Raw genomic sequence first — 27,778 nt, 5'->3', positions numbered from 1 at the left:
CAAATATAATATTACATCTTTGTTCCAAAAATCAAAAATTATGTTAGTGTCTCATCCCTGTGATACAAAAACAAAAGAGGAATTAGAACTCATCATGGTTAGCTTACAAAAAGTTTTCTTCTACCAAATCTAAAGTAGTGGGTCAAATGGATCAAACAACCACAGAAAGTAGTATTGCATAAAAAGCTCAAATTCTCATCCTAACTATATCACAACAAAACACATCCACGCTACCTGGACGATGTAAACAGGGACAGACTATATGTAGCCCCAAAATGCTCAATCAACTATCTATGTCGGTTGCTCAATGTATGACAGGTCATTACTAAAATCAACATTTTGAATATTAATAATTTCCAACGGGTTAGAGACAGTGGTAAAAATATAGTCCTCGGGGTATACATTTCCCCTTCTTGCTACAAAATCTGGGGGCAAAGGGCCAACGATGTAGTGAAGGCGGTCATATCCTGGGGCAAGGCCGAGGACACAGGTGGGTCCGAGAAATCGTTCGCGCATATAGGCACGGCTCTGCCTCCACAGTAACTATGGTACAGCAATAGAATCAGTTTGTATATAGATTAGCCAACCCATCAATTGGGCAAGGCCTGGGTGTAGTCTCCTAATTATATCCTCTGAGTCTCCCCATCCTTCCGGTGAGGCGAGGGCGGGGGCGGGGTGCTCTGCTAAAATATCATCCAAATTGATAGCTCCAAGCTCCTCCCAAAATGCCTCATCAAGGTTAATCTCGGACATTCCTACATCACCAAAATAAATATGAGATTTTACATAAAAGGACTAACGTCGCAGGTAAATATTTTTTATTTATTTTATTATATGTATCTAGCTATATAGTTTTATTTATATTTTTTATTTATAACTTTTCGAACTTTCTGATCAAATTAAAATGGGTTTTTTTTTTTTTTTTTTGAATGAACCATTGCTTTGATACCACCTTGTCACAACCTAACCCTAAGGGATTAGGGCTAGAATCGCAACTTATTAAATAATTCTAATTATAACAAATTAAATGGGCAAGCGGAGGCAAAATGGAAATAAAATAATTAAACAGAAAATTTACTTCATTCTACTATTTTAATAAAAGAAAGTACATCTGTAACGCCCTCAAAAATAAACCCATCATAGCATACATTCACGATAAATAAAAGAGTTCTCATATTATAACCATCAGAGTATTCTTACAAAAGATATTACATGTTGACAATAAAAGTAAACGCCCTATAGGCTTACAACTTTCCAAGTCAACGCTTGGTTACAAAAACAGAATACTAACTCTGCACAAATAAGCTCTTAGCTTGATATACATGTAATACAACCAAAAACAACAAAAAAAGATACTACAGCCTCAAGCCTCCCAAGCTACGTCCTTGGAGGTGGCATAACACCTGTACCTGAAAATGATGTCCCATATAGGGTGAGCCAACGCCCAGTAGAGATATGCTAAGCATAACATAAGCAATAACTAAAACATTAGCACTTGATAAATGTTTAACTTAACAAAACTCAACTTATAAACATGGCTCAGAACCTGGCCAAATAACTGAAGTGAGACTACAACTCATGCCAACAATACTACAAACTACCATTTTACGGAAATTGCATCCGCGAGATTCAGCACCCACGTATTTTTATTCTCTTATGGCCATTTTATGGACATTTCATCCGCGGGACTCAGCACCCGTGTATAGATATATTTGGATTGCCATTTTACGAAAATTGCGTCCGCGGGATTCGGCACCCATGTATAATTATATTCAAATGGCCATTTTACAGAAATTTCATTCGCGGGATTCGGCACCCATGTATTCAAATACACAACTTGATTAGTTTCAATTCACCTAATCATCATGCAATGTCTACAACAATCAAGACTATCCTCCACCGATAGCCCAAAGCAGTTATTTCTAAACAGATAATAAATGCCTCAACAGATATATAATTGACGTTTTCAAAAGTGAGCGATTTATAAATCCAACTCCACCATTCTATCTCAATGAGCAAATTTCATTATCCCCAACTCAATTTCATAACAAATGTCATTAATTACACTAATGACCCAAATATACCCAAATATGGCATTTTTCCCTTTAAGCTCAATATTGACCCAAAGGTCCAAATATTATCAACAACACCAATATTCTCATTTCTAGGCTCAAATACACATGTATAGGCTCAAAATACAAAACCCCTCTTTTATACATTTAAAAACCCTAACACCCAAAATCACCCAACTAAACATTATATCAAAAAGACCAATAGTTTATGTCAAAGACCATAAGGATGAGTAGTTATCCCTACCTCGAGATGAAGAGCTCAAATGGAGGAGAAGACCGAAATCCAAAGTGCTCCAAATCCAAGATTTTTCAGATTAAAAGGAAGCCCTCAACACCCTCTATCTTTCTTACAAAGAGCCTAGGTTAGAACCTCACTAGAAGTAGATCAATCCCTAGAGAGAAGTTGTTTAGAGAGAGAGGGAGCTCAGATCTAGGGTTTTTGAAAAAGAAAGAGATGAAAAAGTGAAGTGTAATCCCGCTGCTGTCTACTGATATACGTATGACCCGCTCGAGCAGAGAATAGGACGCTCAAGCGTCAGACACAAAAACTGGACACGCTCGAGCGCAAAGATGCCCGCTCGAGCGCCAAGACACAACTGCAAAACATGCCAGCTCGAGTGCAAAGGGAAAGCCACTCGAGCGTAGATTCCCCCATTTCAGAACTTTTACAGACAATGAACTACCAACTCGAGCGCCAAGACACCCGCTCGAGCGTAAGGAAAACCGCTCGAGTGTGAAAAACGCACCTGTAGAAGTTTTGCAGAGGCACATAATGCTGGGAGTGTGTATATCCCGCTCGAGCGCAAGAAGACCCACTCGAGTGGACAACCAAAAATCAAACTCCGCTCGAGGGCAAAGGGACCCGCTCAAGCGTACCACCAAAAATCTGGGCAACAAGGAATGGGACTAAAGCTCAACCAACCTGTTTGAAACACGCCCAATACGTCCTAAAACTCAAACACACGGAATTAAAGGATAACAACAAGATATATAGTCACCAACTCCATAGAACCTAAGTCCGGAATACAACAATCAAAGGCAGAGTAACTGGGATCGCTATAACCTCCCCTCCTTAAAGAATTTCATCCCCGAAATTAAGTACAAGTTTTTCAAAAACATGTTTTCTCAATTAGCAACATTATTGTAATATAAAATTCAACAACTTGACCCATTACCGGTCATTCCATCTCTATTCAAGAGGCAAACTTCCAACATAATCTCCAACATGCATTATCAACATGCATCACTGTAGACGTCCCCGAACGTCCCGGGAGGGAATCCCATTTTGTTCATTTGGGGCTTACTACAGTTCGGACTCAAATTGTCACGGTTCTTAATCTGATCTCACAATGTGCGATGTGAGATTGATAAATCACCAAAGAGTCCAAATCCAGCAAATCGTTTTGAAAAACAGATTTTTAGAAAGAAGTGCCAAACATGGACTGCTTTGCCAGATACAGAGTCACCACCTAAATGTTTTATTTTTGGAAAATTTAAGAAACCTTGACTCGTTGCCTAAGGCCACATGTCCATCATCACCAAAGTTGCCTCGGTTTGAGAACTTGGGTACGATTGGGGAAGGTCAGCTATGAGCACCCCTGCTCGCCCGATCAAAGATCGGCCACTACTAAACATGATATCTCGTTTTTGAAAACACATGCGTTCTTATTCCGATTAATTAGCTAGAATTACTATGTGATGCGCATAGTAAAACAAGTATAGACTAGATCGCCTAATTTGGAACAAAGCATCGCATATCCGTTTGTTTGGAAAATGATTTGAAGTTTACTACTCGTAAGTAGGCTAAAACACGGATTTCAATGAATTATCCCAATTCAAGCAATCCAACCTTCACCCACATGCATTCAGGCAGTTATATCACCTAAGCAATTAGCCTCATAGAAAGCATACTGTCATGTTAACATTCACACTCATGTGAGATGTTAAAGCATAAACACTTACAGTATACTTCGAGCCAAAACAATAAACTAGTTAGTAATCATGCATGATCCTAGTTCATGTTAAGATGGCTAATGCAACGCATGCAAAATGCAACTAAGATAGGCTCGGCTATCCTAAGAATGGCATATGAGGTGCGACAATCCAATACATGTATTCAACTTAGAATTGAAATACAATGCAGTTAGCATGATGCGCCGAGCCCGGTGCATGCAATACAGATGAATGATTCAAACATGCTATCATAAGTATGCTAATTGAAACGTGCCCTAAAACTAACCATTGAAAGCGGTTAAATAAAAGGGAGAAAGACGTGGGGTTGGAAGACATGTATCACACACACGCATGCTTATTACACAATTTGCCCTCTCTCAGAGGGACCGAAAGAATAATACAAATTAACTAACTAACAAGCTAATTAATTATTACACAACACTTAACTAATTAAATAAATTAATTAAGCTAAGAAAGCAGTAAAGAGGCCTCGGGAAGAGGGATGAATGCATGCATGTTCGGTTTCGCTCGGAAATCCATCGCCATACTCATGCTGCCTTTGTTTACACTGCTCTGCACTTCTGAAAACTGCACAAGTCTCCAGGATGTTTCTGAACCACCTTCTGAGCACTGTGGAAGGTCACCGACCAAAAGGCAAGGCCACCGGTCATGGGAAACTGGTCATCGACCATATGTGAGGCTCTCGGCCAACAATGCATAGCCGGCCGGCACTGAAGATGGCCGACCGACCATCTCTTCCTGCAGAATCCTGTTTTGCTGCAGCAGAAGGCAAGCAGAGCATAGCAATGCATTTTCAAAGCAATATTTGCACAACCACCCTCCTTATCATGTTTAAGACTCAAAGGAGTATGGTTTTCGACCCTCGGAACATCAATCACACATTTCAATGCATGATGGCCAAAGAAGCCAAGTGTGCAACTCAATATGGAATGAAATGCACAAAACACATAAAGGGCCCCAACCTCTATCATGATTGATCAAGAGGCAAGAGATGCACATACAATGCAATGCAACCTGGGCAGGCAAGCAAGCAAGCATGCAAATAACTCAAGTGTGCAACAAATCTAATGGAACATGAGCATGTTAACATGCAATATGCAATAGGCATACAACCTAAACATGTGGACATGTATAGCATGCAACAACATGCAAAATGAAACAAGCATGTAACAACATGGTGAGATGAACTTACACTAACATGGGTAGCTCTCAAGCATGCCAAAATCAGTGGCCAAATGTGTTAGGATAGTGGCTCGGAATGCACAAAGATGAAGCTCATGCAATGGTCCATAAATGAGGCATATAAGCACAACTCTCAAACGCATTTAAAGAGTGATAAATGCATGTGCATGACCATGAAACATGGATTGAAATTACACTACAAATGATGCCAAATCATTAAAATAGGTCAAGTAATGCATACTAAATGACTCAATACACAAAGCTTACAAGCAAGATTGAACCAAAGCTATGCAAAACAAGTCATGGGTGACCAAGACAACCAAAATCAGACCTCAAGCATACCAAAACATGGATAAAATCTTCTTGAAGTCAAGCCAAAAGCATGCTAAAAAGACATGTCACAACATGACGCATGTTAGGCTATTTCATGGGATTGCATGGCAAGTGTATGGAGCATGCAAGGGTTAACCAAACCAAACCTAAAAAAAGGTATGACATGATAAAATAAGCCTAAGAACATGCTGAAATGGACACAACATAGGCTAAAATGAGATGTTACTTCAAGGAGTATACAAAGCTAGTGTGTGTGATTTACACTACAAGTGTATGAGGCATGCAAGGGCCAACCAAACCAAGTAAAAACAGATCTAAGGCATGTTAAAACTACACCAAAAATCTACTGAGATGGCCCAAAACAAGCTAGAAACACATGCTCAAACATGAGACATACAAGACTAGTTTGCAAAATTTACACTACAAGTGTATAAACCATGCATGGAATGACCAAGATAGGCAAAAACAGTGGCATATGATAGAAAAATAACCACAAATACCAGCTAAGGCATGGCCAACATGAACTTAACAAAGGTGCTCACATATGAGGCAAATATGACAAGTATTGAAGACAACAAGGAGAGGGGATGGCCCTCTCCTTCTTAGGACCTCAAAACACCACCCCCACCACTAAAATCCAGAGGGATTTTAGTGGTGAGAAGGCCAATACAAGGTGGTCCCAAAGCTCACAAAAAAAGCACAAAAATGAGGCCAAACAAGGCCTAAGAGGGGGTAAACAACCCCAAACACAAAAGTGATCTTAAACAAACTTCAAAATCATGCAAAAACGGAACTTTTATCAGTTATAAGTTAAGCTCAAAACAGCATGAAAGATAGGCTAAAAGTGTGTGCAAAAATGGGGAATAAAGACGGTAGTTCTCACCCTTGATGCACAGCTGCAAAACCAGTAGGTTCTTGGACCAAGAACCAACTCTTTAACCTCTGAAAATGACCTCCAAGAACCTTAGATGAATGGTGGAGGTGTGTGGCTATGAGGTGTGGTGTAATAGGCCAAGAACTAGACCCTTTTGAACCCAAAATATAGAGATATAAAGAGAGATATATCTTGGAGCCTTAAACAAATTTTGGGAACCTCTCTAAAGGAGAGGGAGGCCCTCTCTTATAGAGAAACAAGAGGGTTCAAGCTTCTTGGAGAAGCTAAAGAGGTTCAAGCTTCTTCAAGAAGCTAAAAAGGTTCAAGTTTCTTGGAGAAGCTAAAAAGGTTCAAACGGTTCAAGCTTCCTCAAGAAGCTAAAACAAAGGTTCAAAAGGTTCAAGCTTCCTCAAGAAGCTTAAAACAAGGGTTTAAAAGGTTCAAGTTTCCTCAAGAAGCTAAAACAAAGGGTGCAAATCCTCTATACACGTGTATGGAGGGCAGGGTCTGTGCCACCTGGCACTGGCCTCGTTTGGCAACTGAACTTTTTAGCCAAAAAGTCAAAAAGTTACTAAATTAGCCAAAAAGCCAACAAGCCATACCAAAAAATCAAAGATTCTCTTTTCTCTCTACTTTTTACACATCTTTTCGTAAAAAGCCAAAAAGTCATCCCAAACATACTAGTTTTTTTTAGCTCATATTTTAGCCAAATAGCCAAAAAGTTACTAAATTAGCCTGTTCCCAAACGAGGCCGTAAAGCAGATGAACAGGGTTCGGCCAGCAGAAAAGGCCGATCGACCAACACAAAGGGCCGGCCGACTAAATACATTGCCGACCAGTGTAGACGTCCCCGAATGCCCCGAGAGGGAAATCCATTTTGTTCATTTGGGGCTCACTACAGTTTGGACTCAATGTCACAGTCCTGTATCTAATCTCGCGGAGTGCAATGCAAGACTGATGAATCATCAAAGAGTCCAAGTCCGACAAATCATTTTGAAAATCAGATTTTTAGAAAGAAATGCCAAACATGGACTGCTTTGCCAAATACATAGTCACCACCTAAATATTTTATTTTGGGAAATTTAGGAAACCCTGACTCGTTTGCCTAAGGCCACATGTCCGTCATCACCAAAGTTGCCTCAGCTCGGGAACTTGGGTACGATTGGGGAAGGTCACTTCGTGAGCACCCCCGCTCGCCCGATCAAAGATCGGCCTCTACTAGCCACGATATCTAGTTTTGAAAACATTATGCGTTCTTATTCCGGTTATTAGTCTAGATTTACTATGTGATGCGCACAACATACAAGTATAGACTGGACCGCCTGAATTGAACAAAACATTTCCCATGTTTGTTTTTGAAAACGGTTTGCTACTCGCAAGTAGGCTAAAAATGCAAATTTTGCCACCCTCGGGTGGGCTTAGAAAAGATGATTTTGCCACTAGCTAATGGGCTTAAAACTCACAGTCAATGCAATATTCCAATTCAGATAATCCAACATTCACCCACAGGCATTCAAGCAGATATATCACATAAGCACATAGCTTCATGGTAAGCATACTATCACGGCAGTCACTCACACACATGCAAGGATGCTGAAACATAAACACTTACCGAGTACTCCAAGCCAAAACAAAAGCTATGTTAGAAATCTATGCATGATCCTAACTGTACAAAAATGCCTAATGCAACACAAGCAAAAATGCAACTACAATAGGCTGGGCTATTCTAAGATGGCATGTGATGATGTTACAGCTACCATTTATTCAACTTGGAATTGTAATACAATGCAGTTAGTATGATGTGCCGAGCCCGGTGCATGCAAGACAGATGAATGAATGCAAACATGCGAGCATAAGTATGCTAATTGAAACATCCCCTAATCTAACCATCATAAGCTGATAAATAAAAGGGAGAAAGACGTGAGGTTGGAAGACATACATCACACACACGCACACTTATTATAACATTACCCCCCCCTCGAGGGGTCCGAATAAATAATATAGTCCGAATAAATAATTACAGTCCGAATTAGGAATGCAACGGGGCGGGGCGGGGCCGGGGATCACACTCCCCGTCCCCGATCATCGATGGTGAAAATACCCCCGGCCCCGGCCCCGATCCCCGACGGGGAACTTATCTCCGTCACCGCCCCCGCCCCTAACGGGGATCGGGTTTCTCCGACCCCGTAAATTCCCCGGCCCAAAAAAAAAAAAGAGAGCAAACACAGCAGCTATCATCATCATCAACATCAACAACAACAAAATATATATCTATATCTATATTTATATCAAGATCTTGAGAACCAGTGTGTATATACATATATACATATATATATATATATATATGTGTGTGTGTGTGTGTGTATATATTATCTCAGAACTGTGGCTATAGATCTGGAGACGAAGCAGAAATGTTCATCGCGATTCAGATCTGGAAGGAGCCTTCTGTCGCCGATCTCTCTCTAGATTTCTCTGTCACGGCTTCGATCTGAAGGTGGCCATTCATCTCAAGCTGCTCATTCATCTCTCTGAGATGAGAGAAAGAGAGAGAGAGAGAGAGAGAGAGTGTGTGTTTAGAACTTGAGAGTAGAGAGAGAGTGAGAGTTGAGAACTGATGATAGATATTAGATATAATAGATATATTAGATATTAGATATATAGCCTTCTGATATAGCCTTCTGGTCAAAAAATATATATAATAGCCCAAACATATATAATAAAGCTTAAACATATATATATACATACGAGATTGTTGGGGACGTTCGGGGCGGGGCCGGGCCGGGCCAGGGGCCGGGGTTGGGAACCTATCACCGTCCCCGGCCCGAAAATCATCGGGGATTTAATTTTTAATACCATCCCCGGCCCTATGGGGATAATATTCGGGGAAAACCCGTTCTAATCGGGGTCGGGGGGTCGGGTCCCCATCGAGCCGGGTTCAAATTGCCATCCCTAGTCCGAATGAATGATTAAATATTACCAAAACCCTAATTAATTAACAAATTAACTAGGAAAGCAAATAAACTAACATGCAAATTCATGGACCGCCTCAGCTCTGTTCCGAATGATGAAAGATGCATGCTCGAGTTGCCTTGCGCAGAAATCCATTGCGATGCCCCGATTCGCCTCTGTTTGCAACTGATCCCGGAATGCTGTGCAAGGCTCTAGAAAGTTGCTGATTTCTGATTTACTGCAACAAAGAGCAAGAAAGGGGCATGGCAAAGTATTTTCACATATGTATGCAAACCTCGATCCTCGTGCCACCAATCACGCATCTCGATGCACGATGGTCGAGGAGTCGAATTGCACGACTCGATGTGAAATGAATGCACATATAAACACAACAAGGCCTAGACTCCATCATGGTTAATTCGGAGTGTCGGCGACCGGGAATTGAGACACGTTCCGTCACTTAGAGTACGAAACGTCCCTCGTTTCCTCTGCTCGGGCTAACTCCTATCCCAAACACAATGCAAATGAGAATGAGATGGCATACACAATGCGACTAACATGTAACCTAGCATACGCAATGCTATGGACTAAAATGGCATATACGATGCACGTGATGTAACATGGCATACACAATGCTCTAACATGCAACCTAGCACACGCAATGCTATGGACTAAAATGGCATACACGATGTACGATGGACTTACACAACATAAGTGGACCTTAGCCACACTCACATTAGTGGCCATATGATGGAAATGAGACAACCGAAACACATACAAACATGCACGATGCAAGGGATCGATCCTAAGGCATCAAATGCCACTCTACCAAAGCATGGAAAAGGATGCAATATGGCATACAAACATACAAATTTCAGCTCTAAAACATGATACAAAATGGTCCCGAAACATGCAAACATGGCACACAATGCAAGCTAGGGGGCCCGGGTACCGAAACTAGTGAAGTGCGTTACACTAGTGGTACCCAAAGCAATGCACTAATGGCAAAACCAACCCCAAGCAGACCCTAGGCAGGTCTGAAACAGTGGGGAAATGGCCTAAAATGATGGCTCGGAATGCAACGAAATGGAGCTCATTCAATGGTCGGTAAATGAGGCGTATAAGCCCGACTCTCAAACGCATTTAAAGAGTATGAAACATGGGAATATGGCATTCACATAAGCTCTGAAATATGATGTATAATGGCCCCAAAACAAGGAAATGCCTCAGCATATACATGTAATGGACCTCGAAACTCAAAGCTAGGCAAGTGTATTCAACTACAAGCATGCAAAACAAACATCATTCGACTATGAGACCCAAAAACAGAGCTAGGGCGGTCCAAAATATGCACAAAATCAGTTTAAGGCAAGGCCAAAAAGAGCTAAAATCAAGGGTCAACAAAGCATGAGAAGTAAGCTAGTGAACCATGATTTGCACTACAGCTATATGAAGCACATGAGAGATCACCAAACCAGACAAAAATAGAAGTATGCCATGCCAAAATATGCCCAAAAACCCACTAAAACTCAGTCAATGCATGCAAGAATGATAGGCTCCTTTGGAAGGCCATGCAAGGGGTTATTCTACACATGTATGATAGACATATAAAATGGCAAAACCACCTCTAGAAAGAGGTTATGAGGGTCCTAAAACCCACCAAAAAAGGCCTGGAATGAGGTTAGGAAGCATGCAAGTAAAGGGCCCTTTGAAAGGCCATGAAGAGGATTACTCTACACGTGCAAGATAGACATCAAATATGGCCAAAAGGGCTCAAGATAGAGTTCATGCAGGTCACAAAACTCACAAAAAGTTGTCTAAAACATGGCTTCGAAACATGCAAATGGGGGCTCCTTTGTAAGGCCAAGAAAGCTAGTAAACAAAACAAGGGATGAGAGGGTCACCCCTCTCTGATTTTAAGGCTCAAAAACACATGTTAGCCACTGAAAATCTGCTGGATTTTAGTGGCTAAAAGGCCAAACCAAGGCCAACACAAATGCTCTAATGCATAGCTCAAAACAAGAGGAAATGAAGCATGCAAGGAGGTAGATGACCCCCAACAGAAAAATGACCTTAAACAAACATGTTTATAAGCTCAAAAAAAAAACTTTTTTAATTTTATGACGAAACCCAAAAATGCTTGCAAGTAAGGCTAAACAATGAAGCAAAATAAGGGCCAAAAGAGGGAACTAGTGTCTTACCCTTGTAGAGCAGAGGGCCAGTAGCTTCTGGACGAAAATAGGAACTCTCCAACCTCTGAAAATGAGCTCCTAGGTGCTTAGGTTGATAATGGAGGTGTTGTTCTTGGAGGTGTAGTGCAATGGGACCAAGAACAAGGGTTTTTGGAGCTTGGAATATAGAGATATGGAGGGAAAGTGTATGTATGCTCAAAACAGGTTCTGAACCCTAGCAATGGAAGAGAGCCCTTTCCTTTATAGAGGAGAAGGTCTAAAGCTTCTCCAAAAAGCTTAAAAGCTAGCTTAAACATCCTCTATACACGTGTATGGATGATGCATTCTGAGGCTTCCAGCTGGCACAGCTGGCTTCAATTCATTGAGACAAAAAAGGAGAAAGCTGGCCAACCAGTTCAGGTGGTCGGCTGACCACTTTCCCTGGTCGGCCGACCAGGTCAAAAGGTTCAGGTGGTCGGCCGACCACCTTTTTTGGTCGGCCTGCTACTTTTTCTAGTTTTTCAGGATAAAAAATTGGTCTTCCGGAAAGAAAGGTGGTCGGCCAGTGATTGGGAAGTCCAAAAGTGGTCGGCCAGGTTTCCAAATTGAAGCCCCAGAAGTTATCTTTCCAATGGCACCAGCCTTGCATCAAAATTCCTCCTGTGCAAAAGTTATGCCTAGTTTGGTGAAGCCGCGCAGATTTAGTCCAACCGGAGTGATGCCCTACTTCAATCAACCATATCTCCCCCGTCCGGACTTGGCTTTAGGAGATTCTTGAGTGAAAAATGAAGCCCCGGAAGTAAGATTTCCAATGGTGGTGGCCTCATAGCTGAAATCCAAGTATGCAAATGAATAGGCCTGATTCAGCGAGGACTACTTGTCCCTCTCTTAACGGTTCATGCCCATTTTCTCCCCCAACTGGGTTTCTTCCCCCTTCTCTTCTTTTCTTCAACTCCAAACCCCTAAGTAAGGTGTTTTGAAAGATTTTTCAAAGATCTCATCTCTCTTTCATTCATTTTCACTTTGTCCTTGCTCGGTTTACCGAAAAGCGCAACATTTAACGATATGCGAGCGTCGGAACATCGTAGGAACTTTATTTTCAAAACATTTTAAAAGAGAGGGTTTTAAGGTCCAAAATCTTTTGATCAAAATTGTTTCGGTCCAAAAGGAGTGTGAAGTTGAGATTTAACTCTCTCCTTGCCGAAGAAACTGAACCTTTGCCTTGCACACCTTTCTCCACCAAGTAAACCATCAGTAGTGCCAAAGTCTTAAGAGCAGTCAAAAATGGGGTGTCTACAGTTGCTCCTCTTTGACAGAACTCGAAAGTCAAGAAGTGACGGGAGTGAGTGTTAAAGCCCAAAGACGACCCATTTTTGACAAGGCCGAAGACTTGGACAAACAAACAAAATATAGATAAATAAATGGTTATGATCGCAGGCTGCCTACGTATCCCTTTGCAAGGAATCAAACCAGCGTAGTTCGGGGGCAAGATGCAAAATGATATGCGGGAAGATTTTGATAATTGGACTTATACGCTACGCGAAGCCGGTTTGGAAATTGGACTTATACGCTACTCGAAGCCGGTCTGATAATTGGACTTATACGCTTTCGCGAAGCCGGTTTGATAATTGGACTTATACGCTTAGCGAAGCCGGTCTGAAAATTCAGGGTTTATGCAATGCAATGTAATGATACAATGCGAATGATATGCAATGGATAAGGCGCGCGGCCAAACCATATCTTGCCTAGACAAGGCATGGACACAAACAAACCACGTCTAACATGGAAATGGTGCCGTCACCCTCAAACCCCAATCCCTTTAGTGGAATAGATGCATACACAAAATCTCATAACCATGCTTGAACGTGAAAAGTATGGGCACATACCAGACCAAGCTTAACATGAAAAGGCGCAAGCCACAGATTGATAATGCAGTGAATACATGCAATATAAACTATGTACAAACGCAATGTAATAGCTAAATGCAACGGATGGAATGGATAAGGCTCATGGCCAAACCGTATCTTGCCTAGGAAAGGCATGGACACAAACAAACCATGTCTAACACGGAAATGGTGCCGTCACCCTCAAACCACAATCCCTTTAGTGGAATAGATGCGTACACAAAAATTTCATAACCATGCTTGAACGTGAAAAGTATGGGCACATACCAGACCAAGCTTAACATGGAAAGGCGCAAGCCACAGATGGATAATGCAGTGAATGCATGCGCGTAATATATGCTATATGCAATGCAATAGACATACTAGATGACGTAGTAGTTAGGAAGTGAAGCTACCTTACAGGGGCAATTGGCAATGACCTACCTCAGCAATGTCCTACCTCATGCTGATGTAGGAATCTTTCTCTTCTTCTCAATTGAACCACAGGTACTACTTTTCTCCCTGACTATGGTTACAGCTTTTCCTATTCTCCAACAGTGTGACAGACTAGGTTGATTCGGTATCCAGAATTGAGGCGCATACACATGCTATCTCAATCTATGGGGCTGCCATACAGATTTCAAGCCGAGGATATACCCCTGGGTATTTAAACCAGACTTTAGTCTCGAAAATCCCGAACCTTTGCGTTCTAGGCATGAGCCATTCAAACTCTAGTTTCCACCGTCTCAGTTGGTCTCCTAAGAACTCACCGCAAACACAGGCAGGTGGCTATATCAGACCACCAGAAGTCATTCGGGCACGACAAATACCAAAGGAATTGCACCTTTAGAGGATTTAAGGTCTCCTAGACCGGAGGATTTAAGATCTCCTAGACCAGAAGATTTAAGGTCTCCCGGACCAGAGAGTGCACAAGACAGTGCGAGCTAAAGGTGTACAAAACAGTGTGAGTAGGGTGAATGCACAAAATAATGTGACACAGGTAAGGTGCGCAAGATAGTGCGATGCAATGCATGCAAAATGCAATGGTGAATGCAAAGGGGAGAATACTCCAACCATGCTGGAATCATGAGAGGAGGAAAAACAATCAATCAAGCGCGCATACGACGCAACCTAAGTCAAATTCCAAACACACTGAAATTGTGTGAGGAAAGGGATACTCAAACTACGTTGAAAACGTGAAAGAAAGTCCAACAATCCGCCTAGCGCGTCTACAACGCAACCTAGGATAAATACCAAACACGCTGAAATCGCGTAAGGAACGGGACACTCAAACCACGCTGAAATCGTGAGAAGAGGTCCAAAAACAAACCGCCCAGGTGCGTCTACAACGCAACCTGAGATAAATTTCAAACACGCTGAAATCACGTAAGGAACGGGACACTCAAACCACGCTGAAATCGTGAGAAGAGGCCTGAAAACAACCGCCTAGGTGCGTACACAACGCAACCTGAGATAAATTCCAAACACGCTGAAATCGCGTAAGGAACGGGACACTCAAACCACGCTGAAATCGTGAGAGGAGGTCCGAAAACAAACCGCCCAGGTGCATCTACAACGCAACCTGGGATAAATTCCAAATACGCTGAAATCGTGTAAGGAACGGGACACTCAAACCACGCTGAAATCGTGAGAGGAGGTCCGAAACAAACCGCCTAGCGCATCTACAACACAACCTGAGATAAATTCCAAACACGCTGAAATCGTGTAAGGAACGGGACACTCAAACCACACTGAAATCGTTAGAAGTGGTCCGAAAACAAACCGCCCAGGTGCGTCTACAACGCAACCTGAGATAAATTCCAAATACGTTGAAATCGCGTAAGGAACAGAACACTCAAACCACGCTGAAATCGTGAGAAGAGGTCCGAAACAAAGTATCAGGTGCGTGCTCGGCACAACCTGAGAAAGTCCCGGAGGACAACGATCCTAGACGCAGCTCGGTGTAAAAGGATAAATGGTACAAGATAACACAAGATGCAAATAAATGCAATAAGTGCGATGATACAGTACATGTTACAAGTGATGTAGAGCATGATGCTAAGGGAATGCAATAAACAGACAAAACGGCACTCTAGAAAGCACCTCATGGAGTGAGTGGCGGTAAACAAAAGGAAGAAAAGAAAAGAAAAGAAAAACACAAAATAGTTTTCGAGAAAATGGGGTGTCTACAACCGGCCATCAGTGCTCATTGAGCAGTGGTCGTGTATTCTAGAGTGTCGGTCCTGTTTTTACCCCATCAGTAAAAACAAAAGGAAGAAAAGAAAAGAAAAGAAAAACACAAAATAATGGATCAGCATCAAATTCTAGTATGGGTTCCACTACACGAGGCTACGGGTCTTCCTTACATCTCATCATCTGAAAAGGTAACAGCTATAAGCACACAACAGAGTGAGAAATATTATGCCAAAAGTATGGGGAACACAAAATAACTATGGATAGTTAATTAAGCTAAAACATTTACATAATGTAATTTGAATAAACAAATTATTTACATGGCAGAAACTGAAATACAGAAATTTCGTAAATAAATAACCATAACCTAGGTACAAAACAGAACAGAACAGAGATCACTGGAGTGACAGTCAGAATAGAGGTCAATGGATCCATGACAAACAGAGGACCACAGAGTGGCCAAACAGAGACCAATGGTTATTTAAGTCCCCTTAAGGCATGGGACTCCCGTGGTGGTACTTACAGAAAATAATTGTTTACAAAATCATTATCAAATAATTTCTAAAATTTAAACAAACATATCCATGGGTTTCAATTTAAGTACATAACGTTCAAAAAATAATTAACGTAATTGAAATATAAATATAAGTTATAAAACATAACCCATATAAAATAAATCATGGTAGTTCCAAACATACATAAAATATATTATGGTGACTCAAGGTATAATATAACTCACCTTAAGATTGAGTCTTACTATTTCATTCCTATTTTTCCTATCTTTTCGAGCCTCGAGTCTATGCAGTACCTTTCCTAATTTTCCTTCTTTTTGGTACCTTCAACTTTGCTGCCTCGGCTTGCCTTATATACACGAGGCCTTTGCTTCTGATGACTCACCATCTGGTGAGTATCTTCATCATGATGACTAAATCTAAAATTATATATATTCTGTACAGGTGTCTTCACTCACAAATGCCACATTCCCTCCTAATTAACTCACAAATTTGTTTGGATAACTATCTTCTTATTATTATTATTATTATTATTATTATTATTACTTTTATATTTATTTATTTAACTTTTGGTGTCATGCTGGTCCAATTCTTCAAATACTTCTATACTATTTATTTGTTTAGTTATTTATTTATTGTTTTAATAATATAAATCACATACAACCATAATTATAAATATTTATGTGATATTTAATTAAACATTCAGGATGTTACAAAATAAATAGTATATTACTACTATTTGTCAAATAGCATATTACTATTATTTGTTTTTCCAACCAAAATATTATTTTGTAAAACCACAAAAAATAATTTCTGTAAGAAGAAAAAAGAGAAAAGAAAACAAACAAAAATTCTGTATAAACAGAATAATTCGAGTATGTCTTAAGATTGTTGGAACAATCTTCTGTGTAAAATAAGTAAGTTGCAACCAAATCAAACAAATAAAATAAATCACTTACTGAATTTATTTACCAAAATGAAAAATACAAAATAGATTAAGTCGAGTGTGTGATACTCTATCCTTAAGACAGATTTGCCCCACTTTGGTGCTTACGGATAAAAGGTGTCTATCTCCCAGGATACAATAATCTACACAAATTACAGTACCACTCCAAACAATTTATATGGCGAACAAAACCTATGTTCTATACTCTCTTAATTTTTCCTAAAAACTAGTATGAAGAGAATTTATGCAAAGGAGCAAAACTGGAAGGGAACCAAGAGAATTTCAAATTTTTTTAGGATGTAGAAATTTGTTGGAAAGGCCTGGTGTTTACAGGCAGATAGGTGACCATTCAGAACGGCCGAACAGGTGCAAAACAACCTGAACAGGTATGGTTTTGAATTTGAATCTGTTGACATAGGTTTAAATTTGTCCGAACTGCTGGGCAGTTTAGAGCAGTTCAAACAGTTGGAAATTGGACAGGAGGAGGCTTGTTTGGACAGAAAAATTTGGCACAAAAATTAAATTAATTTCATTTTGAAATTAAAATAATTTTTTTCTGCGAAAATTTGAAAAAATTCAAATAAATTTTGTCCCAAAAATTAATGTTAGAACCGACTCGACCCACACTTACACTATTCTCACCTAGAGCTTATATACCCATATAAGCTCACTTAAAGTTTCAATATGGGACAAGCCTTACCACCCACATTTTATTCTTTAATTGTCCATTCCACGAACGCGAAAACGACGTCAACTTCCCATTTACTCATAAATGGTTTTGACGAACTGTCTTCATCGTGTGACTTACCACGCGGCAAGAAACACGTCACCTCTTTAGACCCACATTAAAAGACGTGTGGGCCCCATCCAAATTTGGGCTCAAAATTAGCCCAATTTAAGCGTATAAAACCATATTGTTTTCCAACAATCACAAAAACAGTTAGCAAAGGGAATTTGATATGTTATATACATGGTTATGATAAGAACATGTATCCATGGTCAACTACCTTGTGGTCTCCAACCTTGAGCAATGTTAAGGGAAGCCTTGACGCACCAAAACTCCATGAAATCATCTTAGTCAACAAGTAAAGTCTTCTATATAAGCATCGCTCTCTTCACATTGAAGGTAACTTAATCCAACTTGACTAACTTAGTGGAACTCAATCCATTTCAACTCAAACACTCTTTCTTTCGCTCTCTCTAGACTTAGAGAGAGTCATTTATTTTCTCCAATCACTCATTCCCACATCAAAGGGATTTTTTGGCCAATCTCGGCCAGGTAGCTCTGACGATGTTCTGTGTTGCAAGTCCCCAGTTCTTAGATAGTCCATTTCAGCTATAGAACTCCGATCCACTTTCATCTAGCACTATTAAAAATTGGACTTTTTGCGACGGTCTCAAACATTGCAAAAGGTCCATATATCGTCGCAAAAGACTTTTACGACAGAGTAGTGACGGGAAATGGGGGGTGGCGGAAGGGGGCGTGACAAAAAGTATTTGCGACGGTTACAAACCGTCGTGTTCTTGTAACGACGGCTAATCAATGATTTTTGCGACGGTTTAACCTGACACAAAAAAATGGGGAAAAAACTTCACCTTTAGTGACGATATGGGTTGCCATTGCCAAAAATTTTTTAGAGACGGTATTTGTCATCGAAAAAAGTATTATTAGCAACGGTCTAAAACGTCGCAAAAAAAGTAAAATTAAATTAATATCATATTTGCGACAGTTTAAACCGTCGCTAAAGATGGCACTAATATATATATATATATATATATGCAACAGGTTAACCCGTCGCTAATAAAATGTAAGGAAATGATGATTACATTAGCCACGGTTTATTACTGTTGCAAAATAATTATTTTCATAAAATAAATATATATTTTATTAATTAATTCCCTATACAAATTATTAATATTTTCTAAAATAAAATACATCCACATCCACATTCACATTCACATTCACAAAATCATATATATGAATAATAATATATATATATATATATATATGTACCATGTAACAATACAGTGTCAATCAAACATTCCTTACAAAAATATATAAAACATCCTCCAACAATATTAATAATTTTTGATAATTCAAGAACTCAAATTTGTATTTAAAACAAAACAAAAGTATTGACAGTACAAATAAAAAAAACCTATATATTATAGCTTGTTTTAGTATCAACAATAAACTCCAATATTGATATGTGAAGATATCATCATGTACTCAAAAGATAGCATTTGCAAAAAGAAAAAGAAAAAGAATTAATTATTTACAATATAATTAATTTCAACCTTAAAAAAAATGTAAAACATTTGATATTTATTTCAATACATAAGATTATAACATATATATGAATCAAACACCACACAATGTATCTTCTAACAACTTCTCTAACTATTTTTATACCTCGGGATGGTGTTTCCAAGCCAGTAGCTTTTTCGCCCCTGGAATAAAATATAATTTCCTTCATTTATGAGCAAAATGCATTTCTTCTTCTTTAAAAGATCATCCAAGAAAAAGTACATCATAAATTCTAGCAGATTTTTATAATAAAAAAAAATTTGTTGAAAAATAAACTCATACCTAGTAAGGTCTTGTGCAAGTTTGATTAGTTACTGCTCTGAATCAAAGAATATTACCCAACAAGCATAGACCACTTCCACAAACTCCCGAGTATAAGCCTTACACAAAAAATAGTAGATAAGCAATGGTTATCGTGCAAAAACTAACTACAGGATTTAAGAACGTAAAATAAAAAATCTAACATGAGCACTTGCTATAAGAACTAACAAGAAAGAGTACATGCTTCAGGAAAAAGAAAAAAAAAATTGGTAGAACAACAGTACCAGCTGGCTCCTATTTCTGAAATTAAGTTCTTTTTGCATAATACAAGCACAGTTAGAAATTGAAACAAAGTTCATCTCATTAAAATTGCACTAATAGCTAGGAGTGGTTTGATATGATAATACAATTAAATTTAAATGTAATCCAAGAAGATACCCATATAAAAAACAAATATAACGTCAGTTTGTGTTCACTTGCCTCAGAAGCAGTAGAAAGCAGAAGGAACTGAGTCGAGGTAATTTCCTTATTTAGGTGGTCTATCATGATCCAATGAAGAATTGCTTACTTCTCTAGAATCAAATTCAAAAAATACACTAATGAGTTTTTTTGTGTATTACATTAGAGTGTTACAATAAGAAATTTTTTTGTGCGTTACTTTAGAGTGTTACACTAGTTTGTTTGCTTTGAGGAATTATTTTATGGGACTGGACTATTAGTTCATGTAGACTAATAGTCCATTGTTTGGTTCAATTTTTTTGCTCCGGATTAATAGTCCCTCCGGACTATTAGTCTTTCATATGAGAGATTATTGTATCTTAGGGGGAGGGGTGGGATTATTTCCATAGGATTGGTATCTCATGGGATTAATGTGTGAAATCTCCATTTTACCTTCATGCTATTACTTAATCAACAATTGAAAAAGGGTAAAATAGTCTTTTAGACACTTGTAAATTAATTTTTTAGTGTTGTTAATTTAAAATTATATATTAAATAAAAATTATAAATTATAAATTTAATTTAATTTAATTTAATTAAAAATAGTAAATTAAAAATTATGGCCTTATAATTTTTTTAGTGTTGTTAAAAAATTAAATTTATATATTAAATAAAAAAAATTTTAGTGTTGTTAATTTAAAATTATATATTAAATTATAAATTATAAATTATAAATTTAATTTAATTAAAAATAATAAATTAAAAATTATGGTCTTATAAATTAAATTTTTTTAGTGCCGTTAAAAAATTAAATTTATATATTAAATAAAATTATTTTTTTAGTGTTGTTAATTTAAAATTATATATTAAATAAAAAATATAAATTATAAATTTAATTTAATTGAAAATAATAAATTAAAAATTATGGCCTTATAAATTAAAAAAATTTAGTGTTGTTAAATTATAGATTACAAATTTAAAATTATATATTAAACAAAAATTATAAATTACAAGGGTAAAATAGTCTTTTGAACATTTCTTTATCCAGTTCGTCCAACCAAACATTGAATTTACTAAAAATAGTCTAATCCAAACATCTAATCTCATGAACTGTTCTAACTTTTCAAGGAGTTTTTCCTTCAAGCTGTCAACCTGTCAATACATGGCCAAACTGTCATGGTATATGCATCAATACATCAGTCACAAGCATGGTTGTTTAATCTTTCTGAATATAATTGCATTCCAAATAATTTGAGTGAACAAACAGAATTCTAATATTTAGCCCACAAACCCTGAATTTGTAAGAAATAAATTTGGTTTGTTTTTCAGAAAAATTTTTGGGAAAAATTCTCTACAAACAAATTTTCAAGAGTAATCAAACCAAACAAATTTTTTCAAAAAAAATCTCAAAATTTTGTTTGGTTACCTACTTTCCAAAATTACTCTCTCTCATACACATCAAATCAATCACTTTTTTTAAAACTCTCTCCCCAAAATAATTTTCCAAAATCATTTCTGAAAAAAGACAAACCAAACAAGTTTTCGTACTTTTTATCTCAAAAATAATCTACAAACACAAACCAAACACACCCAAAGTTTCCAACTTAATAATATGTAGAATTATATTTTTCACTTTTAATATTTAGCAATATTTATTAAGGCTATTTTGTAATACAATGACGGACAGAATGACTAGATTCCTTAAAAGAATAAAACATGTAAAGCAAGTAATAATTAAGTTTGACAAAACTTAAAAATAGTTTTAACACAAATCCAGAAATCCAATTGCATAAGAAGCATTGTAGCCTCAGCACTCAACTGTATAGAGTTGTGGCAAATAAACAGTTACATTAGAGACATTTCAAAAACTAAGCCCAAATCCAAAACCAAAATACAAACTCCATAGGGTCCGGAAATGAGTATCAAAGGCACCTTGACCTTTTGGAGTATGACATTTGGAAAAAAAAAAAAATTAAAAGCAAAAGCTTAGTACAATAAAAACAGAATAATAAAAAATTATGATAGGACATAATACTAAGACAAAACAAGAACATTGGCCATCATAACAAAAAAAAAAAAAAAACTCCTGCTGCAAATTGAACTTACCTGAACAACTTTCTATAGAAATAAGTTCATTTGAAATGTCTTAAAAGTTTTCACATCATATCATATTTTAAATATCACTTCTACCACTTAAAGTGAAAGTTGACTCTTTGAAATATATAAAGATTTTATCACACATCTTAAGATAATTTTGTTTGAGATATATAGCAACAAGTCTGCAAAACAATTTCAAAAGTAGGATGCAAATTGTACCATATATGTTCTCCTCTATCTCAATTACACGCTTATTTAACAAATTGAAAGATCAAGGTATGCAAGAGGCGAAAATTAAAGACTTACCGTGTTTGATGATCGATCAGTAGCTTTTCTATTCCTATAAACAGAATAACCAATTATCTTAGGACTAAACCAATTAATAATGCCCATTCCATATTAGCTTTATTCCTCTAGGTGTGATCAACCTATTTGGAATTTAAACTCTGATGAGGAGTTCACTATCAACTCTGCCTGGAATCATTGGAGGAATAAGTATGATAAAGTTGCTTGGCATAAGCTCATCTGGGGTCCTCATATGATACCTAGAGTCAACTTCAATGTTTGGATAGCTTCTCATGATAGATTGAATACTGGTGATAGATTGAGTCTTTTTGACTTGACCTCTACTTCAATCTGCCCTCTCTGTCAGTATCCTGATGAGAGTCATTCCCACCTGTTCTTTAATTGTTTATTTTCTACTAGGATCTGGAATGCTCTCAAAGCCAAGTGCAATGTGAACTGGCCTAATCTTCACTGGCCTGATGTTATTAACTTTGCTACCAAAGAGACTAAAGGCAAATCTCCGAGATCAATTATCCTTAAATTGTCCTTGTTGTGCTCTGTCTATCATATATGGCTTGAAAGGAATAATAGAATCTTTAATAAAGAATACAAACCTGAAGAGGTGGTTATTAAATCTATTATTCAAATGATTAGAGGTAGACTTTTGTCTATTAACAACTTGCCAAGATCAACCAGTGATGACTAGTTCATTGTTCAGTGGAATCTACCTGAGTCTGTTTTGAAGCCCCATATCATCAAGAATGGGAGGGATGTTGAGTGATATGAGTTCAATATAAGAGAGATGAGTGAAGGAAAGCAAAAAAGTGTGTTTTTCTAATTGTTTGCTAATCTATGCAGCAGTATAAGGAGCTAAACAACAATTTGATAAGGGTTGAGTAAAGTGAGAAACACATTTAAAATGTCATGCATTCAAACATTTGAGTGAAAATTCTATGGGTTGAGTGGATTCAGGCTTTATATGAGTGATTTTTATATGTAGGGTAAGAAAGCTGTAACAGAGAGATATGAGATTTTATATTGTGGGTCGAGTGCAGTGAGCCCATATATTGTGTGCTTTAGCCTGGTGCTGTTATGTGATTTGTATTACCTATTTCTTGGTAATACTTATTTCATACTTCATTATTGGTAGGTTATATTGATTACATCTAGCTTGCAAATGCATCCAGGAGATTGCTGCTGCCATGTGTTGGATGCACTTGTAAGACTGCTGCCAGTGAAGGCTGGTGACTTGGAGGAATCTTGGATGATTGTTGGCTTAGTGTGGTGGATCGGAGGTGGCTGCATCTTGCTCCTATCCAAAGGAATTGAGGCTTGTTGGTGGCAGCAGCTTGCGCCCTGTCATGCTCTCTGTCTTAGTTTATTGTATAGTTGTTATTACTTTTTGAACCATCTTTTGAAGACTGATGTAAATACTAGTTTATTAGTGTTATGGCCTACTCCTACGGGCTATGTAGAAGACTCATTATGTTTTGGTTTTGGGATAGTAGATAGTGGGCTGTTGAACATGTTTTTTAATATGTGCTGCCTTGATGAAGTTATGGTGGGTACAAGTGAAGCAATTTTTGTCAGACCATACCATGCCCAGATTGTGTTAATAGGGAGCTTCTTGACTGCCAATGCTTGGATTACTATTGTTCAGGACCCCTATTCTATCAGGATATGGCTGCTGAACATCTTAGCTCTATATATAATTATTATGGATTAGGGCAGTTTTGTATATCATTTGAGGGCAGGTTAGATAGTTGTTAGTTTTTGTGTAACTCTTTATAGTTGTGGTAAGGCCTGGGGCATGCCCCTTGTAATTTTGTATATTCTCTAGTATTCACCAAAAAAGAAAAGAAAAAAAAAACTCACATGTCTAAATTCACCATACTTGAGCTCAAATGAGCAAAAGTTTGACAGCACAACAATTCACAATCAACTTGGCCGAAACCTTTTCAAGTAATTCACATCGGTACCCCCTACATTTTCATAATCTGATTGTTCAAAATAAATGGCTAATATGGTTTCACATGGATTATGTAATTAGGGAACAATTCAAAGTTAGAACAGTAACGAAGACAGAGATTATCAAGAAAACAAGGAATGCAATCTGGTTGCTAGAAAAATACACCATGAGGGCATAAACTCATTATCAATATCGTGCCAGGCTTCATGCACCTACTAACTAAGAATCTCAGGGCTTTTATGAACTTACCTGAACAACTTTCTATAGAAAACATGAGTTGTTCCTATAATTGAACTTCAATATCTTGCTATAATCAATGTCCTTCATTATTCCTGTAATTTGATCATAAGAGCAGTTAAAATGTAAGTTCCAGAAAATTCAAGAAATGGCAAAGAACTTGCTCACAGCTAAATCATCGTACCCAGACATACTCCTCCACTTAAGCCACCACAATATCATAATAAAACAAAAATAATAATAATAATAATAATAATAATAATAATAATAATAATAAACAAAAAATAAAAAATAAAATGCACCATTAGCTATAAGTTTGATGCTTTGGTTTGCCTTTTAGATGTCGTCTTATTAGTCATTTGTCGCAAATTTGACGCAATCAAGAGCAGTCTCATACCTGAATCACTGTTGAAGGCTTGAAAATAAACTTGGTGAAAAACCTCCTGTTGGCACTAAATGAAAAGAATACCAAAGCCGAAGAAAACTTTTAAATCATCAGAAGTCTCCTTAAAGAGCTATGATATATATAGCTCAATATTATACAAATATAAGAAAAGGGATCAAAAACCTCACTAAATAATCCAAACTCTAATCTTAACTCTGTAGCATGATATAAATAACAAGACAAGCATGACAGTAACAATTTATCTATAATATCGATACACCAAGATTATTAGTTTTCAAGCTAGAATTTTAGAATTCTATGCATTCTAAGTTGAGTTAGTTTAGAAGTGCAATCCAACTAATTTAGTTGCTTGGGAACTTCTATCTATTTTGGTAATATTAGCGGTGGAAAATGTTTACAAGCTTTGCCTATGCTCTTAATTATCATTTATAAAGAGGACCCCTAATGGCCAAGGATCATCCTGTGCCCGCAAATCTCTCTGTCTCCCTATCCCAAGACACTTGCAACTATTGAATTATGTGAGAATCTTAAATAACAAGAATCTTGATGTATAACTCAACACCTATGAGTGTTTTGGGACAAGGGAACAGAGGATCCCACATTGTCCCTTATTGTCATAAGACATTACAGTTCTTGATTTTCTTGATGAATGACTCTAGACCTTTCCATTGATCCAATAGTGGCTCTCGATCAAGCCATTGAGTAGATTATTTTTCCCAATCTTTATATCTGAAATCTTTAAAAGTGCTGACTTTATTCTCCCATTAAATCGTTCATAGCCCTTTACATTAACAAAATCAATGCACAAACCAAGCTCTAATAGCTTCTTTTGTCTTTTTTCTTTTCCCTTTTTTTTTCTAGATCTAAATTTAAATCTAAATCCATTTCCCTTTGTTGATACACAATACCCGCTCCCTACGATTGCTCTAAAAACAATTCTGCGGAGCACGATGTCAAACTCCATAAAAGACAAAAGTGAAACACTCTATAACACCAATTAATTTTAGGAGAGATAATAAAACTCGATCCAACACCCTTAATTTAACTACTTAATTCACCACTTCATTGCAGTTCAGCCCCAAAGATCAAGAAGCATAAATGTATGCATCAATATCTTGGGTTTGACAAGTAAGCATATAACCAATCAACTCTTAGGCCCTAAAGCAACTTTTTCAAATTAAAAAGTTACCAGCTAAGAAAAATTCCAATCTATGGACCACAAATTTATATGAAGCTTCTTGGAACTCAATAATTCATACTCCTACCATGAGCACCCAACAATTTCCAAGCATGTGAATAACATTTGGCATAAATAGCATGGAAATAAACACCAGACACTTCGCACAAAAAACAGACATACAACAACATGGAAATGCAGATATCGAAAATTCTACAAGTAGGAAACCGAGACAGCAAGGGTACAAAAATCATAAATACATGTTTACACATATACAGATATATAGATTATTTACTTCTTATACATGTACATGTCTTCATATATTTACAGTGACCTTGATGAGCATTTATACTGCAATAAACCAACACAACAAGAAAGAGATATGGATGGAATTAAAACCAAACAAATATTGCCATCATGAAATTCCCAAAAAAAATTCTATTCAAGTTGTAAGAACAAAGCTTCCCTTGCAATCAGAACCTTCATAACTTTGATTGAACAGTATCACCTTGAAAAATTGATGGGAAGAAAGAGAATACGAAACTGAGATTGTAGACGGTGGTGCTCACGTCAGCATCACTTGGTGAAATGGGAGACTGTTTTGCTCCCATTACCAACTAAGGTCAGCAAATATAACTCAAAAATCATCAAAATTCAAAAAAAAATGAAAAACAAAATAGTTGCAAAAATCAATTGGAAGTGAATACCATTTTTCTCACAAATCAATCAAATTGAGAGTGATCAAACCCTAAATTTCCTTCAAAAGCACAATGTAGGCGAACCCATTGATTCTTTCCAATATACCCACAATGTGAATAACCTACAAGATCCAATTTTTGCCCCCAAAATCGATAAACTCGCACCAAAGACGACTCTCTCTATATCTTCCTCGCTTTTCCTCGGGATTTTCTCTCTGGAAACGGTAATGGAAATGGAAAATGAAGGTAATGATGGGGTCTAGAAACACATTGGAATTGTTACAGAGGCTTTAACCTCTGAGAGAAACCAAAAAACAACGAGAAAACCTTCTGTAACTTTTTTCCCTCCTCAGCCCCAATTTTCTCTCTTTCTCTCTCTAGATTCTCTCTCTACGCTTCGGGAGTTCCTTGCTTCCTCGTTCTCTATCACGAAAACACTCGACACGAACGAACGAACGAACGATCGCGTAAAGGTGAGAGAGGCCGTTAATTTTTGTATTTCGGATTTGCCTCTGATGTTTTCCGTAACTGCGAGTGTTGCCATCAGGCGCTGCTGGTTTGCGATGGTGATATCAATGGCAGTGGTGGTCGTGTGCTCCTATACCGATAGTGGTGGAGCGAGAGAGAGGAGGAGGAGGGCGTGACGGAGACAGAGGCGTGATAGAGAAAAAAACAAGAAGCGCTTTTTTTTTTTTGGTCTATTAGCCACGACACAACGAAGGCCATGCCAAAAAAAAATCTTTTGCGACGGGAAAAAAGTCATCTCAAAAAAATAGGCTTTTACGACGACTAATAATTTGCCATCGCAAAAAC

At 37.7% G+C, this 27,778-nt stretch overlaps 1 long non-coding RNA gene across 5 annotated transcripts; it reads right to left on the bottom strand.

Annotated features, from left to right (window-relative positions):
* On the bottom strand, window positions 1-27,722 carry LOC145823022 (uncharacterized). Of its 5 annotated transcripts, none has more exons than XR_014365068.1 (4): window positions 24,697-27,722; window positions 19,680-19,777; window positions 19,503-19,540; window positions 4-755 (listed from the first exon to the last, which is right to left on the bottom strand). It is a non-coding gene; the product is annotated as an uncharacterized LOC145823022 (long non-coding RNA). The 5 variants fall into 5 exon arrangements; XR_014365070.1 differs by lacking the exon at window positions 4-755 and adding an exon at window positions 1,151-1,409; XR_014365067.1 differs by having other exon boundaries at window positions 1-755; window positions 19,680-27,722.
* Window positions 27,723-27,778: the final 56 nt, after the last annotated feature.

The sequence above is a fragment of the Camellia sinensis genome, chromosome 3, assembly GCF_055761805.1.
Source record: "Camellia sinensis isolate YWXY chromosome 3, ASM5576180v1, whole genome shotgun sequence".
In the NCBI taxonomy this organism is placed as follows: Eukaryota; Viridiplantae; Streptophyta; class Magnoliopsida; order Ericales; family Theaceae; genus Camellia; species Camellia sinensis.
The sequence above is the reverse complement of the archived record's forward strand: the minus strand, read 5'-3'. Positions and strand labels throughout refer to the sequence as shown.